General features: G+C 43.4%; 1 protein-coding gene across 2 annotated transcripts in view; it reads right to left on the reverse strand.

The window, feature by feature from the left end:
* ndrg4 (NDRG family member 4) overlaps positions 1-17,154 on the reverse strand; it is a 40,132-nt gene extending 22,978 nt beyond the window's left edge. For both annotated transcript variants that reach the window (XM_030096814.1, XM_030096813.1), the window contains exon 1: positions 17,083-17,154. The gene's annotated coding sequence lies outside the window, so the exon portion shown is untranslated. The remainder of the gene's footprint in view (positions 1-17,082) is intronic.
* Positions 17,155-17,375: the final 221 nt, after the last annotated feature.

A 17,375-nucleotide genomic window follows, 5' to 3' on the forward strand; every position in this document is an offset into this window, starting at 1 on the left:
TGTGAGCACTCAGGTTAAAACAATGGATAATAAAAAAACAACTAGCTCAGTTGTTCTGGAAGCATTTTTATTGAAATATTTTTTGAAAGGCATCCAAATAAACCGATGAAGTAACTGAGAACTGGCCTACTTTCAGAACTCACTGTACCCAGCCAAACACTGTCAGTGAGATGTGTAAAGCATCACAAAGTTTACATTGTTCCTCCTCTTCAAGGCTGAGCAACTACTAAAACACTCCTGACACCCAGTCCTCTTTTGCGAGAGAACAAAGAAGCGTTCAAAGCCAGAGCCGATGTGAATGCTTACTGACCGAGTTCCCTCTGTAAAAACAAAAAGGAGCCGAGAAGACGAAGGTCTAATGAAGCTGGGACAACGCGATGGAGGACGTGTCTGCGGTACGCAGACATGTCAGCAATGCACCGACTCACTGAGAAGTGGTTCTAGTACAAGGGTACCAGAATCACCTGGGTTTTTCTTTTTTTGTAATGTATTTAAGTGTGAATGTATTTGTCACTGGGACTGCCTGCTGCTGCCATGCCAGGCCCCTCTTAAAAAAAAAGAGATTGTGTATCTCAATGAAGATTTACCTGATTAAATAAACAAATAATAATAATCAGGCCTGTTTTATGTGTTGGTGGATCCAGCTCTGTAGCTTCTGTTGAGCCTCGATGCCTCATGTTTAAACCTTTTTACTGCAGATTGTAGACAGCATCTAAAGGTGAAGCCCAAGTTGGAAGCTACTCATTTAACATACAGAAAAACAAAGGATTTTTTTTTTTTTTCATATGTGGTTGCAGCATCTATATATGCTAGAAGTGTCTGTTGTGCAGCTTCAGCACTCTCACTCGTTTCATGATTGGAACCTTTGGACCTGTTTACACAGCAGTGTTTTCCAGGCGATGTCCGTTTCCACAGAAACGGCAGAAATACTGAAAACAATGTACCATAGTTAGTATGCCAGGCAGGGAGTTGGCGCAGTTTGCTGTTTTTGTAATGAAACCAAGCACACATGTATGCAGGCTCCAAACACCACTGTTGTGTAAACAGACCCCCAAGACAGTGAAAGTTTTCACATTTCACTTGGAAACGTTGCAGAGTAAACGGGGCTTTTATTTCCACAAGAATGAGGAACAGGAAAAGGAAATTACAGATTATATCAGTGAATTAACTCACATCCAATTAACTGAGATCAATAAAATCAAAGCAGGAGTGAGTTTCCCAAGTCAGCAGTTAATTTTTATTCGCAGTATCTTGTGCATAACTCCACCATCTTTTTTTAGGAAGTGACTTCTAGATGTAAGTACGCAGAAATGTTCAATACCCACAAGAAGAGTTCTCATGACAGACTCAAATCAAGCTGCTGATATGAGAAAAAGTAAAATGAGGACTCAAGCTGCCGGCACAGATGAAACTTTGCGCGTGTAAATCACCTTCACCACCACCTTCACCTCCATGACTGTTCCCTCTCTCTCTGGCAGTCACTCAGAATAATCGCTGCTTTTTATCCGACACCCTTAAAGAGACAGAACCCAGACGCCGCTGGCAGTCAGTTCCAGCGGCTGCCGGTGAAGTGTGTGTGTGTGTGTGTGTTTGTGTGTGTGAAAACCTGCAGCCACTACTTAACAAGGAGAGATCCCTGCAGCCTGAAAAACAACACGGATCATGACGGCTCAAGTTTTTTGGAGTAAAGCTCCGCCAAACGGAGGACGGGAAGGTGTCACGTCCTGCAGGAACTTGCTCTTCTCAGGCTGATCACTCCGCTCAGACCGAGTCCGGCAGATTCAGCACAATCTCTTTGGTATCAGTCAAACAGTGATCAATCAGTTACACAGAGCCAGCTCCACAGGTGAATGTTTAGTTCTTAAAGTTGATGTTAGAAGTCAGAAAACTGGACAAATGTGACTGTTTCAGCCACTTTGAAGATGACTTAGTTTCTTCCTGTATAAAGGCTACTTTTCCTTTCCACTGTTTCCTCTACCAGCTCATGTGGAATTCTTTGTTTTTCTCTGTAAAAGAGTCTTGAAATGACAGTGTTGTATGTGATGCTACAGGAATCCGCTGCTTAGTTGCACTGAGGCCAGTAGATCGATTTGCAGGTTCGATCTACTGGCTTCAAGCAAAATACTGACCCAACGGAGGGATTATTGAGTGCTTTGCATGGCAGCTGTCAGTCTGAGGCTTCTTGAACCTCTTGAACTGGATGTCTGTGGGGGGGGTGAAGCCTGACCATGGGCAGATTCAGTACAGTGACCTCAACTCGCTGCAGACATTGAGACAGAAACTTGTGGAACTTCAGAGTTTGTTGGTCATGAAGCTGACCTCGTCAAACACTCAAAGTACCAACGAAGTGCTGGTCAGAACTGGAAGTGGTGGAGGAACGTCGCACCACGAGATGCTCAGGGTCTAAAGAGTCAACAAGGAGCCCAAACTTTAACCCATGAAACAACAGGAACACAGCTGCCGTCCGCACCGCGGCCGTCAGTCCGACCACTCATCACGAGGTTTTTTTGACTCCCGTCTCACGGTCTCTCCCTCCCATCGTGACCAGTTTATGAAACTCGTGAGTTCGACCTTTTCAGAGGCGTGAGCAGTATTCACATGAGAGGTGACACCGAACAATGATACGCCTCTCCACCTCCGTCTGCATCACTTCTTTATTTGTTTTCCTCTCAGTCATCTTTTGGTTTGTATTAGACTTTACTTTTTTATTTTTTGGACAAATAAAATTAACAATACCCCAAGACATGCTAAAGTCCAGACTTTTTCAGATTTATAATTATGAAGGAAGTGACCATATTTGGTAAACTCCTTATTTCTTCTCCGATTCACAAATTAGAAGTGAAATCGTAAAGTTTCGACGTATTCCTTTCAGAAAACTTTCGTACTTTTTTGAAACAGTGACAGTTTACATGTAAACAAAAGAAACACTAAAAACTATGCAGCTTTAGATCAGTCGTGTCCACGATGTAAAAGTGTCGTGGGACATGACCTTAATATCAGCGATGTCACAAGTTCAGCTCCCTTTAATCTATGATAAATTTGCCATAAAAAACTCTCTTGTGGGCCTGCGGAGGAAAAGATGGCTGGCTCACAACAGCAGCTCCACCCAAAATGTCTCAGCAAACAATAAAATCCTACAGACGCACAGTAATCCCAAGACAATGGAAGCTACACCCACACTCTTTCTAAAGGAGCTCGGAGAATTAAAGATGTAAAAGGAGGGAAAAAGGATATTGAAGGATTAACTCAGTTCACCTCTGTAAATCCTTGTTTCTTCTCCCTTTAAATTCTTACATAACTGTCTTTGCAATATCGCCCCAAGGACCATCTGCACTCCATCAAATTGGATTTTCTCGAAATTTGCATTAGTTTGAAAACAGTTCATGCTCTGGATTTTGCGATCATGAGATGAGAAAACTGTTTGCTTCAGAACATTTATCCATCACCCTCATCTGGCCGACCACGTCTGATGATAAAGCTGTTTAATGTGCTTATCGTCATTTTGATGTTTTTCTGATCATTTCAACTTAATCGTGTGAGAATGTTAAATAGTTTTTCTGTGGACCTCTTGTGTTCGATGCCTCAGTAGCTGCTGTGTCCTTCCTCTGGCTGCAGCGCTGTGTGTGTGTAGTGCAGCTTTTGTCCAACATAGACGAGACCCCCGGTCTCAAAGCCCCCACTTCAGGGCCCAGCAGAGGCTGTAGAGCAGCAGCCAGCGAGTCGGGAGGTCGAGCAGATCTTCACAAGCTTTTTCTCTATCAGCTCTCCTTCACCGGAGGAATGCTGCCAAGAAAACTCCACAGAAGAAGAAAAAAGACGCTTTTCCACTCACAGTGAACCGCTTGTTCTGCTCTCATGAAGAGGGTCGTTCAGGTTTTACAGACAGAACAAAATAAACCTCTCTATCTCTCCCAGACTGCATCGCTTTACTTTTTAACCCTTTCTTGTGCAGGTGATCTTACTTAAGACCTGTTTGCATTGTGTTCTTCAGTGAAAATGCAAAACCTCTGCTGTGTTTTAGGCTTTCGTTGACATGGCAGCAACTGAAAACAGCCCCCGGGGGGGAACTTTTTGAAAATGCTCCAATGCTGTCTCCATGGAAACAGAAGAAAATGCAACTTTCCTGAAACTTTGCCACTTCACATGCACACTACATGCTCAGTAGATGGACAAAACAACTATGTTCTCCTCCAGAGTGTCACATTCTCCCGGACTTGGTAGTTTTACAGTTGACAGACACCGTAATAACAATGCAACTTGGTCGCCTGTCCATATGAATGTGTGTGTTCTCCCATTGTTAATGTTTATAGCGTATTGTTCTCTGCACACGTGTGTGGTTTCATTGCAAAAACAACCAATGGCACCAACTAGTGACCCAGCCTTTAGACGACATTGTTTTCAGCGTTTCTGCAGTTTCGGTGTAAAGTGACATCGTTTCAAAAACGTTGCTCTGTAAACGTAAAACTTCTCTGAAACGAAAACGCAAAAAATGTTTTTTCACTTGAAACGCTGAGTAAACGGAGTGTTATATCTTTCTAATTGTTTCCAAACCCATGAGTTAAACAATCTAGACACTCTGATAAGTTAATCACAAGATTGCTTGAAACTCACAGCTGGTACTGTGAATAAAGAAAAATCATGAATTTTCTGCTTCAAACGTTTCATAAATCTACATGAAAACAGACATCGTGCTCACAGCTAGTGCAAAAAGTCAAATGATGTTGGAAAAATATTGTGGCGCCACTCAAATAAATCTTATCATAAAGAGATTTTGGATGCTTCATTTTAAAGCGCTACACAAAAACATTTTGATTTAACAATTTGTCAGGTCCTGGGTTCAAATACCGGCCGGGGCTCGGGGCCTTTCTGTGTGGAGTTTGCATGTTCTCCCCGTGTGTGCGTGGGTTCCCTCCGGGTACTCCGGCTTCCTCCCACGGTCCAAAAACATGCATGGTAGGTTAATTGATCACCCTAAATTGCCCCTAGGTATGAATGTGTGAGTGAATGGTTGTTTGTCTATATATGTCAGCCCTGCGACAGACTGGCGAACTGTCCAGGGCGTACCCCGCCTTCGCCCACAGCAGCTGGGATCGGCTCCAGCCACCCGCGACCCCGAAAGGGATGAAGCGGCGGAAAATGAATGAATGAATTTGTCAGCTATAAACGATGAAATTAGTAATGTCGGGGGGGTTTTTTTCACTTTCCCCATAGATCTGACAATAAATAGACTGCAAGAAATAGTGTTAATTTCTTCACTTTTGTGACTGTGTAAGAAGTGTTTGTTGAGATGTCTTTCACAGGCTTCCTAGGGTTCAAATTTTGTACGTTCAAGCATTTCAGTGAGTGAATAAAAAAGGGTTAATTCTCACAATTCTTACAAAGCATTACACATTTATTTCTCCTGCAGTTCATACGTGCATCTTATGCAAATGACACATCTTCTGTGTCACTGAGACACTTTCATTTGTGAACGTTAGATTTCAAACAAAACAAACAGAACACATTTCTAAACAGATGATGTGATCTGTATTTTGGACTGATAGTACTTTTTGTTTCCAATCAGGATTATACACATCAAGTCTGCAGGCAGAGAAATCAAGATTTACAAACACATTTGTGGATTGTTGGAGGAAATTGTTGTTCCAGCAGAAATGCAATGAAAGCACAGGCAGAACATTCAAACTGTGAACAACAGACTAACAGCGGAGATTTCATTATGTGAAGCATACAAACCGATACACCACTGGAATGGGATGATATGATACGTGTCCTGTTTTAGATGACACACAACCCCCTTCCTTTTCCATTCATGAGCTTCTCCTGGCATGGCGTCGCCATGGTAACCTCTCCTCTGCTCTCTCCGCCAGTTCACACGCAGCTACGAAGCTCAGTTCGGTGCAGCTCAGATTTAACACACAAACGTGTCTGCGCTGATCCTCAAACACATCAGACATCCTCAATCCATTCACGCCGTGATGCTTTCGCCCTGGTTCATCTGGAAGTCTTCACAGTCTGACGCCGCGGCTCGCTGCGCGGTTCAGCCAAGATGTGACGTGCAAGGTCTCACTGAACTGCGAAGGCTCCGAAGGTGTGCTCACACTCCCACTTTAAACCATCCATTCATCTCATATATACAACTTATCCAACTCAGGGTTTCAAGTGAAAGCACAGCATCTCTGCTTTGTCCAGTCACACAAAAACTGCAGAAATATATGAGCAGTATGACCAGGCAGAACCGTGACCAGTAGCAGTGTCAGAAAAGCTGCGTTTTGACCCATTTTAATGAAGATGGAGCAAAAAGTCCCAGTTTGGGAGCCAAAGGTCACATTTTCAGTGGCTCCAAGCACCGTTCCACAAAACACAATGAAAGTTGTGCATCTTTACTTATAAATGTTGCTGTGCAAACATGAAAACTCTGGTAATGGCCTCCAATCTACACTCGGATTTAAACCACAAACATTTCTGCTGTGAGACGAGAGAACTAACTACAGTGTGGCCTTCAAGATGTGTATGGAGTTTGAAGCTACAAAAATCCAAACGTATGAAAAAAGGTGACTTTGTGTTACAATTTCGACATAAATTCAGTTTTGGATGGGTTAAGACTTAGGTTAAGATCAAGGCAAGTGCTTAACCAACCCAGAGGACTGCATCAAAAATACCTTTGGTGACTAGTTACTTTAACAAGAAACTACTGGTGTGTGATCCAGAGCACATGTGGGAGACGTTCGGTGCTGCTGTTTGGAGGACTGTGTTACTTCAGGATTAATGAGTTTTTCCACATCTAGTAAACAGAACAGTGGTGAATAAACTGACTGTTAAAAAGCTTCAGCTAATGCCAAAGCTATATGCGACAAGACAATATCTAACATTTCATAAAAGTAAACAAGCAGTGTGGAAACACCAAAGGTAGCGGCGAACCCAACATATTCAATAGGTTCTGTTGTGTTTTAGATAAATCTGAAGCTGGCAAAAAAAAAAAAAAAAGAAAAAGAAAAACACATTCCCCATTATTCCATATTCATGAAGTCAAATAAGATAAACCGACAGTGACTCAGCTCTCTCATGTCAACTCATGTTAATGAGCCAGTACGTAAAAGTTTTTTTCTTTTTTATGTAGCCTCCCCCTCTGAGGTATTTATCGGTCTGGCCTGTGATGCTGGAGCCTTTTAAAGAGGATGCAGAGACAGTGAAGAGACTCAGAGAGACGCATCCTGTCAAACAGCTAATCAATGGCACGGCCATGTGGAGGGGAAGCATCTGATCTGATGCACAATGACAGGATCGATACTTGGAAAGTGGGACAGCACAGAGAGGCAGCGGGACGAACACTCGGACAAACACCAGGACAAGAACCGGGACAAACACCTGGGCAGACACTGGCACGAGTACTTGGGGGAAAAAATAAACTGGGCTAAATACCAGAGCACACACCACACACACCAGGATAAGCACCAGGCAAACACAGGGACCAATGCCAAGGCAAACCAAACATCACGACAATAACCAGGACAAACACAAGGACAAACCAAACACCAGGGCAAACGGACACCACACAGAAAATCAAACACCAGGACAAATTATACATCACGACAAACTGAATACCAGAGCAAACACTGGGACAAACCAAACACCGGGCTGGGATGGGATGGAAAACTAGTTCACGAGCAGTCTGCTGCCACTTTAATTGAAGAAGAGAGGGTGAAAGTTCAGAGGAGAAACCTGTGGTCACTGCTGCTCTTCCTACTGGAAATAAAAAACCCACACGGTCACCAAATCCAACAAGTTGGGTTCAAACAGGTTCGAGACCCCATGTTACAGACTACACCAGAGTGTGTTAAACGCACTTTAGAGAGGTTCACAGCTCTCCAAGCAAAATGAATGCTCTCGGTCTGTCTCTCTCCGAGCCTTTTCCTCCTCCTCCTCCTCACACACCATCCACCTACACGCTCCAGCCAACACACAAACAGCTCCAGAAGAGTGACGGGTGAAGCCCAGGAGACAAAAACCAAGACAGCAGCAGATATTTTTACTTCACCTCAACAAAAGCTTTTAAAACTGGACTATTCAAGCTGAGGCGGACAGTCCCTCCCTCCCTTCTGGTCTGTGTATATTCATTCCCACAAGCCAAATTAACTGATAACTACACACCTAATTTCCTTAGTTTTTTTGCAGAAATCATACACAAAGCTTTCAGTTTGTGTCCATTTTGCAGGTGATTTATGAAAACGGGTGAAAACAGGTGAAAAGAAGCACTGAAATGAGGGTTTTGCTTGCATGAAGCCTAAATTACACTACACATGCAAATGACGTGCAAAGACAACACGCATCTCCCAATACGTTTTAATACATCACAGAGCACAGGAGGAAGTACACCACTCTACTTCGTCTTGGGACCACGAGGGCTACGTCATGGGGCAGGTTAAGAATTCCACATATGATCCAGATGATGGTGCAGTCAATGTGCGCATTTCCGGAGAAGCTGTCAAATTCAAGAGGGAACAGCACACGCTAGCCGGAGGCGGGGAAAAAATTCTATACAGTAGGAAACAATATGGAGGCGGACATGGTCAAGATTTCAGGTTTATGTCTGGGCTGAGCCTTTAAGAGGAGTTTTCATGTTCTGCTTGTGCTTGCTTACCTTTAAAAGTTCAAAATCATGTGTTTGAGGGTATCTTGTGAGTCTAAATGCCCTGTAGGTGTTAACTGGAAGCTGACTGTCTGTCTGCGATCAGATCTAGCAAACCTGAACAGGATGAAGAGGAATACAAGATGAAGGAACTCTGACTGGAAACCTTCCAAATTGCTATTTCTAGCTCATCATGACAGAACAAAACACTGAGCTCTGAGCAGACCAGAGATCAGTGACACTGCGGTCATTAAGATGGTGTGATTTTGACTTCATTATATAAGATTAGTAACATGGCCACATGTTCAGAAACAGCTCCAGTCTGTCTCTCAGACTCCGGCATAGTTTCAGTCTCAGCCCTGCACCTCACATCCAACCTCATTTTACCCATCATGCAACCTGTTGATTTACACAGAATCTGCCTCCTGTAGGAAGTCTCAGTGGCACATTTACAGCCACCTCATCTTTAGAAACGAGATTTTTAATTATTCATAGCGACTGACGGAGGAGTGTGTGGTCAGCTTTAGCATTAGCATTAGCATTAGCATAGAGTTGATCACACACTGGCCAACGGGAGCAGTGTGTGGTCATACAGAGGTGAGCTCACAGCTCTATTTTTACTTGATTCTCTGCGGGAGCATCAGAGTCAGGGCGCGAGAGGCCGACGTCCCCCACGGGGGCGGAGGGGGGTGACGGTTTGTGCCGAGAGCCAGCCCTTCTGCCGCAGTCGCTCTGATTCAGTCAGTCAGTCAGTCTTGGCAGAATTACTGTAGGACATATTTCACTGCTTCAGTTTTCACTGCACTTTATGTAATTGGACCAAAGAAAACAAAGGAAACTGGAATGTTATATTTGTCTCTGTTTGTATTTGAGCTACAATATTAACTGCTGACTAACTTTTTTTTTTTAGAATTCGTGGAGTTCATCAGAATTGGTTACTTAGTACAATAAATGTTGTATTCTTTCAAAAATGGTTATTGTAGCGTTACCATTGGCATTAGCTGGATGGTTAACACTGTGTAAGTAAGTCTAATGATTAATTTACTCATTCATTTCGTCTGAAGTTACATCAGTTAGTCGGAGGAAGACGTTCCACAATCTGGATAGCAATAGGTGGAAGACGTTCTATATTCTGATAGTAGTGGCAGGAAGATGTTCTATAACCTGGATGTTATCTGACGTTCCATCAGTTAATGGGAGGAAAATAATCTCAAATCTAGATTGGCTCATCTTAAACAGATTTATGAACCAATGACAAGGAGAGGAAGCAGCAGCAAACCAGCTGAGATGAACTGCCAACAGGCACGCAGCTCTGAGAAAGGGAAGCTAGCTGCTATTTTAGCATGCTAATACTAATCAAAGCTTTTGAGGACAGACGTTAATGCTAATGCTAACGATCTTGGGTTGTCCGATCTTGAGTTGGAAGCAGGATGAAGGAGATGTTCCTTTAGTGAAGTTACTTTAAAAATAAAGTAGTCAAACACTGTCTCCGACACACATCCACACACACGTAACCTACACAAACACTGTCAGGAGATCATTGTCAATAACGACATGTTAAATCCCACAAATGAGACCAAAACTAAAGACTGTGTCACTGGTGGATAAAAAAAAAAGAAACAACCCTGGAGCTGTTTTCAGGATTTAAATAAACTCTTGGATTCTGTCTTTCAGGCTTGGTGGAAATGAGCCGCAGTGTTAACAGAACAGAGAGAGAGAAGGAGCAGCTTCCGCCGTTATCACACCACTGATTCACGCCACTGGCTGACTTATCCAAGCATCTCTGAGCTCCTCGCTGGGAAAGGTCACATCTGCTTCTACAGAGTCTTTTTTCACCAGCTGATATCTTCAAAACGCTCCACCAGCGTCGTGCTAAAGGAGCATCGAGCTAACGGGGATAATTTTATTCACCAACTTTCACACACTCACAGTCGTGTTTGGTTTTGTCTCTTTCTTTTTTGGCTGCAGCTGAATGGCACAGTCGGCTCGCCGACTTCGAAGGATGCCTCCCAATGTCCTTTTTCTGGTAGCTGTGCTCCGGTGGTCCGCCCACCGGCTGCAGGGCGGGTGCCAGCAGGGCAGACGGGCAGACAGTGTGTGGTACCCTGACTTGGGGGGGATCCTTCCTGAACCGAACCACTGAAACACAGCCACAGCTCAGAGAAGCTGAATTCCACTGAGATCTTCATTATGCGCCATCGAAACAGATTTCTGTCAATTTTCCCAAACTGCCACATTGGATTGACTTGATATTTTATAAAAACAGTGACAATGAACACAATCATTACTGTGAAGAATCAGAAGCCTGCGTGCTGTTTAAGGTTTAAAGATATTCAGACCATGTGTTTACTGTATGTGACATATATTATGTCCATTGACAAGACAGTGTTTCAAAGGAAAACACATCGTTGCAAAAAAGTTGCCCATTTTATAGGGCAACGCTAGGAAAATGACCTCCATTTGCATGGAAACAATAGAAACACTGAAAACGGTGCGCTATAGACATTAACAGTGGGGGAACAAGGACATCCATATGGACAGGCAACCAAGTTGGATTGTTATTACAGTGACTGTCAACTCTAAAATGACCAGGTTCCAGGAGAATCTGCGGTGATTTGTGGCATATTTAGTTCATTTCAAGACTAATTGTGGCTTTTAGAAAAAACAATTCTGTCTTTTTCCACTATGAAGACAAATACTGGTGGGCCCGCCCACTCTCACCAACATACAGCACCAGGTTTCAACAGTGTCTCATTCAGTTTTCCTCCTGACAACCTCCATGCACACAAAACCTTTTCATAATGCTGCCGTGTAAATGTGACATTTTTCTGAAACGAAAACGAAGAGAGGATACATTTTCACTTGAAACACTGCCGCCTAAACAGTGTTTTATTAACCTCACCCACGTTTCGTTAACAGCCTTCATAGACAAGAGTCTCCACGTGAGTGAATCTGAAGTTGTGACACAGAAACGCGGCCCACGTTGTCATTATCTGGAGAGATTCTGATCCTGACGCGGTGCGCTGCTATTCTTATCTGGACAAATTACCCGGTAATTAACGTTCGGTCGGTAATCAAGACATGACCGTGTTTCTACTCCCATCTCTTCCAGGAAACAGTAAAAATCTCCAGCGTCCGGTTTTCCAACGATTAATGGCCCATCTCGGGAGGGCAACAATGTGTTTGCTCACATAATACGAGGCGGTTGTCCCCAGTGGGTGCTCGCCTTCGATTTAACAGCCCTCCTCCATTAGTGAACACAGACTGACACCGAGCAGACATTCAATAACCAATATGTCAGCAGCAGTGCCGGATTAATTAAATGATCTCTTTCTCTCTAACACGTCACGACATTCTCTCTCTGTTCTCTCTCTCTCTTTGGGAAGCAAACACACAGTGAAGCTCTTGTTGTTAGAGTGTACGAGGAAACAGCAGTGAGACTCAGGAACAATGTGCATGCAGGGACGTGTGGAACATGCAGTCCTTACAAAACTGGCACCCGAGCCGACAGCGACAGATAACAGATAACACACACGGGAATGAATGTGTGGATGTGTGATGACAGCACATGCTGATATGCTTCCTTTGTTTTTAGCGATAATGACGGAAAAAGATAAAAGTTTGTTGAAGCTGTGTGAAGTCTGACGTGACGCCATTGCTCTCTGCTGATACTCCAATATGTCATTGGAGATCGGATTGATGAGCATGAAGTCGATACGGGGTCAGGGTTGCTCTGGAAGGGTCACAGAATGCTAAAGCTAGAGAGCAATCACTTTAGATTAATGCCTGAAATCTGTAGCTTGAGTGACAATAAAGAGTTCATTTTGAAACAATTCCATCACAAATACACTTTAAAGTCTAGCTTATTGTGTCTGAAAGTATCATTTACTCAAAAAATAAACATGTTCTGTTCATCCTGTTCTATAATTTCATCTATATAAAAAACTTCACTTTTTGTGCTTTTGCTGTCAGAATCTTGTAAGTAGGTGAAGTTTTGAGTAAAAGTATGACTTCAAGTGTTCTGTTTTAAAACATCACACCCAATTTCCATATATTTCAGGTCCTGTTGACACAACGTTTTCAGGTGAAAACAGAAAACTTTCATTGAGTTTTGGGCGTCGGTATACAATTTGAAAAAAACTCATTTCCCACGGCACACCTGATGCTCTCTCATGACACACTCGTGTGAAGCAGCACCGTGGTTGAAAAACACTGCTTTACACAGCAGTGCTCAGATCCACTGAAAATAAAACTTTTGAAAAATGGCTTCCAAGGTAGAACTTTTTGAAAATGCTATGATTCCATCTCCACAGAAACGTGGGGAAAAAAGACAACTTTTTGAAAATGTTTGAGCTCTGTCTTCATGGAAGTTGTCTTCCTTTTCAAAAAACGCGACCCTTCTCTGAAAAGAAAACAAAAAAAACGATGCATTTTTACCTGAAACATTGTGTAAATGGAAACACTAGTGGACACATCAACGCTCGTCAACACAAAGAATCAGAAGCCCGTTTTCCAGTTCTATTCAATATTTTAGAAAATATCGTGTCCAATTTTCTCTGGCATGTACAAACGTGATTCAGACAGGAAAAGCTTTTAGCTCTCTTTAGATCTCTGGTGCACACTTCTTCGAGGGTCCTGAGTCCCAGTTTGGGAACCACTGAGTTGAAATAAAGGATTATTTCTACCACAACAAAAGGGTCTAAACTCTACAAACAGTTTTTCTGCATGCGGATGCGAAGAGAAGAGCATGTTTGTGGATTTGTAGCATATGACTGTTGATGTGCACAGAACCATGGAGGGGGTGAAGAGTTATGAGCGAACTGCTGGAGCAGTGTCAGCACACAGCGTGTCACCTGGAACAGAAAGACGCCACCGAGCCAACGTTTCGGGGTCTGGCCTCCGTCCCGAACCGACTCCCGTATCTGTTCCAGTGTCTGTTGTGGCTTCACAACGACTCTTAAATAGATGACAGATGGGCTGCGTCTCATCCTGAGAGTGTTTGTTTGATAACCAGATGATGTTTTTTTCTTTTTGCTGGAGTGGACTGGTGGGCGTCGGTGGGCCGCTGCAGAATGAGCGAGCGTGTGAAGCGCCGGACCGCCTGACCGGCTGACAGAATGGGAACGGATGAGGAGAGGATGCAAGAGATCGATCCACGCAGGCCGAGGAGAGGAAGCAAAAGTGGGGCGGGGAGGCCTGTGTGGTTACGGTATGGAGCGGTATGCACGGTCAGGCTTCACGATCCTACGTACATGGTCTGCAGGAGGCTCTGTGGGACCGTGCAGCCCGCCTTTGGAGGGAAGGTCCAAAACAATCCAGGCCCCATCTAGCAGCGGGTATAAAAAATACAAGAGACAAGATCTACTGTACTGGAGTTGGCGCATTGCAGGTGCAAAGGCAGTTAGTTTTAAGCATGCAAAAAAAAAAAAAAAAAAAAAAAAAACTACACATCAGATCCTGTGGAAGATGATCATAAACGAGCGGAGGGAGAAACGTGGAGATTAACAGGCAGCAGAAAGAAGCTTCAATGACTCAGTGATTGATACGATCCCAGTAACAGGAGGTCTTTAAAGCTGCATGCACACACTTTATCATCCGCTAATAGTGGCAGGAAAGGAGTGCAACAACAACAACCTGAGCAGTTTACATGATTAATGCCGTAAACGAGACAACAGGAAGCCGGCTAATTAAAGCGGAGATACAACAGAAACGTCCGGCATCGGCATGCAAAACACGCTAACGGCAGCGCCGCTCGCTCACGCTGCCAGCTTCGTTCTTCAGCTGCTGCAAATGCCACCGGGAAGGAGGGAGGGGTAACAAAGGGGGGTCAGAGAGGGTCGGGGTGGGAGACTCCAAGCAACCAGAAGATTTATTCCCGAACAGAAAGAAACAAAACAGAGAGCAGCAAATCTTCTCGACAGCAAGTGTATCCTCACCAAACCAGAAGCTGACCTTTTTCCTCATGTCAATGAACAAGTCTGAGATTCTGTGTTGGAAAATGTCCTCAAGCATTCGGACTATATTCACTATTATAAATGAAACAAGAAGGTAACAATATGCAGAAGAGATAAACATCTTTTTTTTAATATGGTAAAATTAATTGAAAAATAAAAAACAGCTCTTTTTCTGAAAAATATTTTAACATGGGAAGCAATTCAGCTTATCCTCTGTACTGACTACTGCTGATCTACAATAAGTGGCATTATTATTATTATTATTGTCACCTCAAGAACTACAAGTTCAGGAGAATATGGACTGGTAGTCATGACACTCTGGAGAGCAAACGTTGTTACTGTCCATCTACTGAGCATGTGCAGAAGAAATATTCACTCCAGCCATAGTGCACATGTCTGGTAACAGCGTCTCTGCTGTTTGCTGGAGGACAAAACTACAGCGTTTTCAAATAGTTGCATTTTACCCCATTCTCAAAAAGTTCCACCGTCAGATCCATTTTCGAACAGTTACATTTTCAGTGGTTCCTAAAACTGTTGCAATAGAAATGAACACCCAAAGCGCAACAAAAGTTTTGTGCTTTCACATGAAAACATCATGTAAACAGGGCCTAAGAACCATCCCCGTAAAGATTGACCAACAAATTGAAAATCCTGCTGACTTCTTGGATTGTGAAGATTATAATATGTGATATATAGCTATGTGATGTATGAAGATCATGATATGTTACAGGTTCATTCAGTGGTGCAGTAATGTAATTTTTGAAATGGAGCACACTGTTGTAAACAGATGTTGGAAAAGTACTTTCCTTTTTTTTAAATAATTGAAAAATTGTATGATTACGATCCTGTTACTTACATTTCACTCAATTACTAGTAAACATACCATTGTTCAGAGTAGAAAATACTGATGGGATTATTTAATGATAGGGCTAATGGGTCAGTACTATTGACCAGCTGCAGAGAGGCTCATGAGAACAAAGTCAACCTGACAGCTAGTCAATATTTTATTTTCAGTTTGAATCAATTGAAACAAACAGTGCAAATGATCACTGCCACTCTCTTCCTGACCACTTGCATTAGCTACGGGGCCATGATGAAATATGGTAAAGAGCATTACATTGTTGTTCATATTTCTGGAAGATTTTCAGGGTCATCTAATGATGTCTTGAAACTGCTTTATCAATAAAACTAATCTCCAGTTCTAAACTAAGATGCACAGGAATAACGTAGGAGTTAGTGTGAGCCAAAGTTTTCAAGTGGCCACTTGTGGTATTGCAACCAAAGAAAATTCTGGATGCCAGCCCAAATCCCATGGCTACTGTGAGACAAAAACCGAACACTTGCTAAATGGTCATTATGGTATTTGACAAGGAAGTTCCTCTGTTTGTTACGTTGTAGATTTTTGGCTCAATCTTAAAGGGTCTTTAAAAGGGAAGAGATTAAGATTTCTGACAATTCGACATTGAGCAATCTTGCTGGTAATCATTTTTTGTAGAAACAGCAAAGATATGCAGGAAAATGGCGATTCCAGGTAGAAATGAATGCTCATTACTCAAATTCAGGAAGGTTTCCAGATTTACTGAAACTGCGATCCACAGCATCCAAATATGGCGTAAGTGGAGCAGTGATGAGTGCGAGCTCGTGTTGCTGTGTGACTGGTGTGGGAACAAAAGCAAGAGTGTATTTCTCTTTGTAAAGTCTATTTATAAACCGTGAGCTGAGAAACAGGACCCGCTCCCGAAGGAAAGGCAGGCTCGGCTTCACTAGCTGTTTCATGTGCTGAACGAGCAGCGGCAAGGAGAAAAAAAAAGCTCAAAATGAAAAGGTGAGAAGTTTTATAGCTGCAGTTTGGAAATGAACCCTTGTTAGGAAACGACAGCCCAGAACCCGAGGAGGGTGTAAACTTCATTATCCATCAGCTGGTTGCTCGCATCCCTCACATGATGCGTTTAAGTGTCCACTTTGCTCTTTTATTTTTACCTGCTCCGCCCCATCAGGGTTTTTTTTTTTTTTCCCAGCAGCATCATGTGAGCAGATTTGGGGAGCCATCAAAACGAGCCTGCACCACATTCAATCAACTTTTATGACCTGAAGGTTCATCACTGCGACGTCTCAGTGGGGCTCCGACCGGGCGCCCGACTCCTTGGCAAGCAGCAACTTCACGAACTTTCTAATTCACCTCAGACGTTGGCAGAAAAAAAAAAAAAAACCCACAGCATCAATTCCTTCCAGGGTGGGAACGTGGAGATTTCTGTTGATAAATTCAACTTGTGCAGAGACAAGTAAAAATGCAAAGCCTCTGAGCAGCAGCATTCACGTACACCGAGCCAAGAAACCCTGAAACCCTGTCCTCCTTCCACCAGCCTCCTCCTCTGACACAAAGCAGCAGCAGCTACAGCACAGCAGAGCTCAGACCTTTACTTTTGAAGTTGAAATTGAGGGAGTTGTTTGTATGTCGTGAATAAAGGCCCATGCTGCAGAGCAGGAGAAGCTTCACTGTACCTGCGGCGTCGTTCAGAGCGTCTGCTGGAGCTGGGATTTAGAGTCCGTCCGTCAGGCTGGATGAGAGTACGATGTGGACTCCGTCTGTGGATTGCACTCGACAAAATGAAGAGAGGGAGGGAGAGATCTCTCTCTTTGTCTCCCTCCCTCCTCACTGATGATAAACAGAGAGCACGTGGCTTCTCCACTGATGCGGCACAGCGATGATCGCAGTGCTGACGAGGAGGAGGAGGACGAGGACACAAAGGATGGAGGAGCAGTTCTGAAAGAGAGGAGGATTCAGAGAGTACCCA

This window comes from Salarias fasciatus, chromosome 7 (assembly GCF_902148845.1).
Source record: "Salarias fasciatus chromosome 7, fSalaFa1.1, whole genome shotgun sequence".
Lineage (NCBI taxonomy): Eukaryota > Metazoa > Chordata > Actinopteri > Blenniiformes > Blenniidae > Salarias > Salarias fasciatus.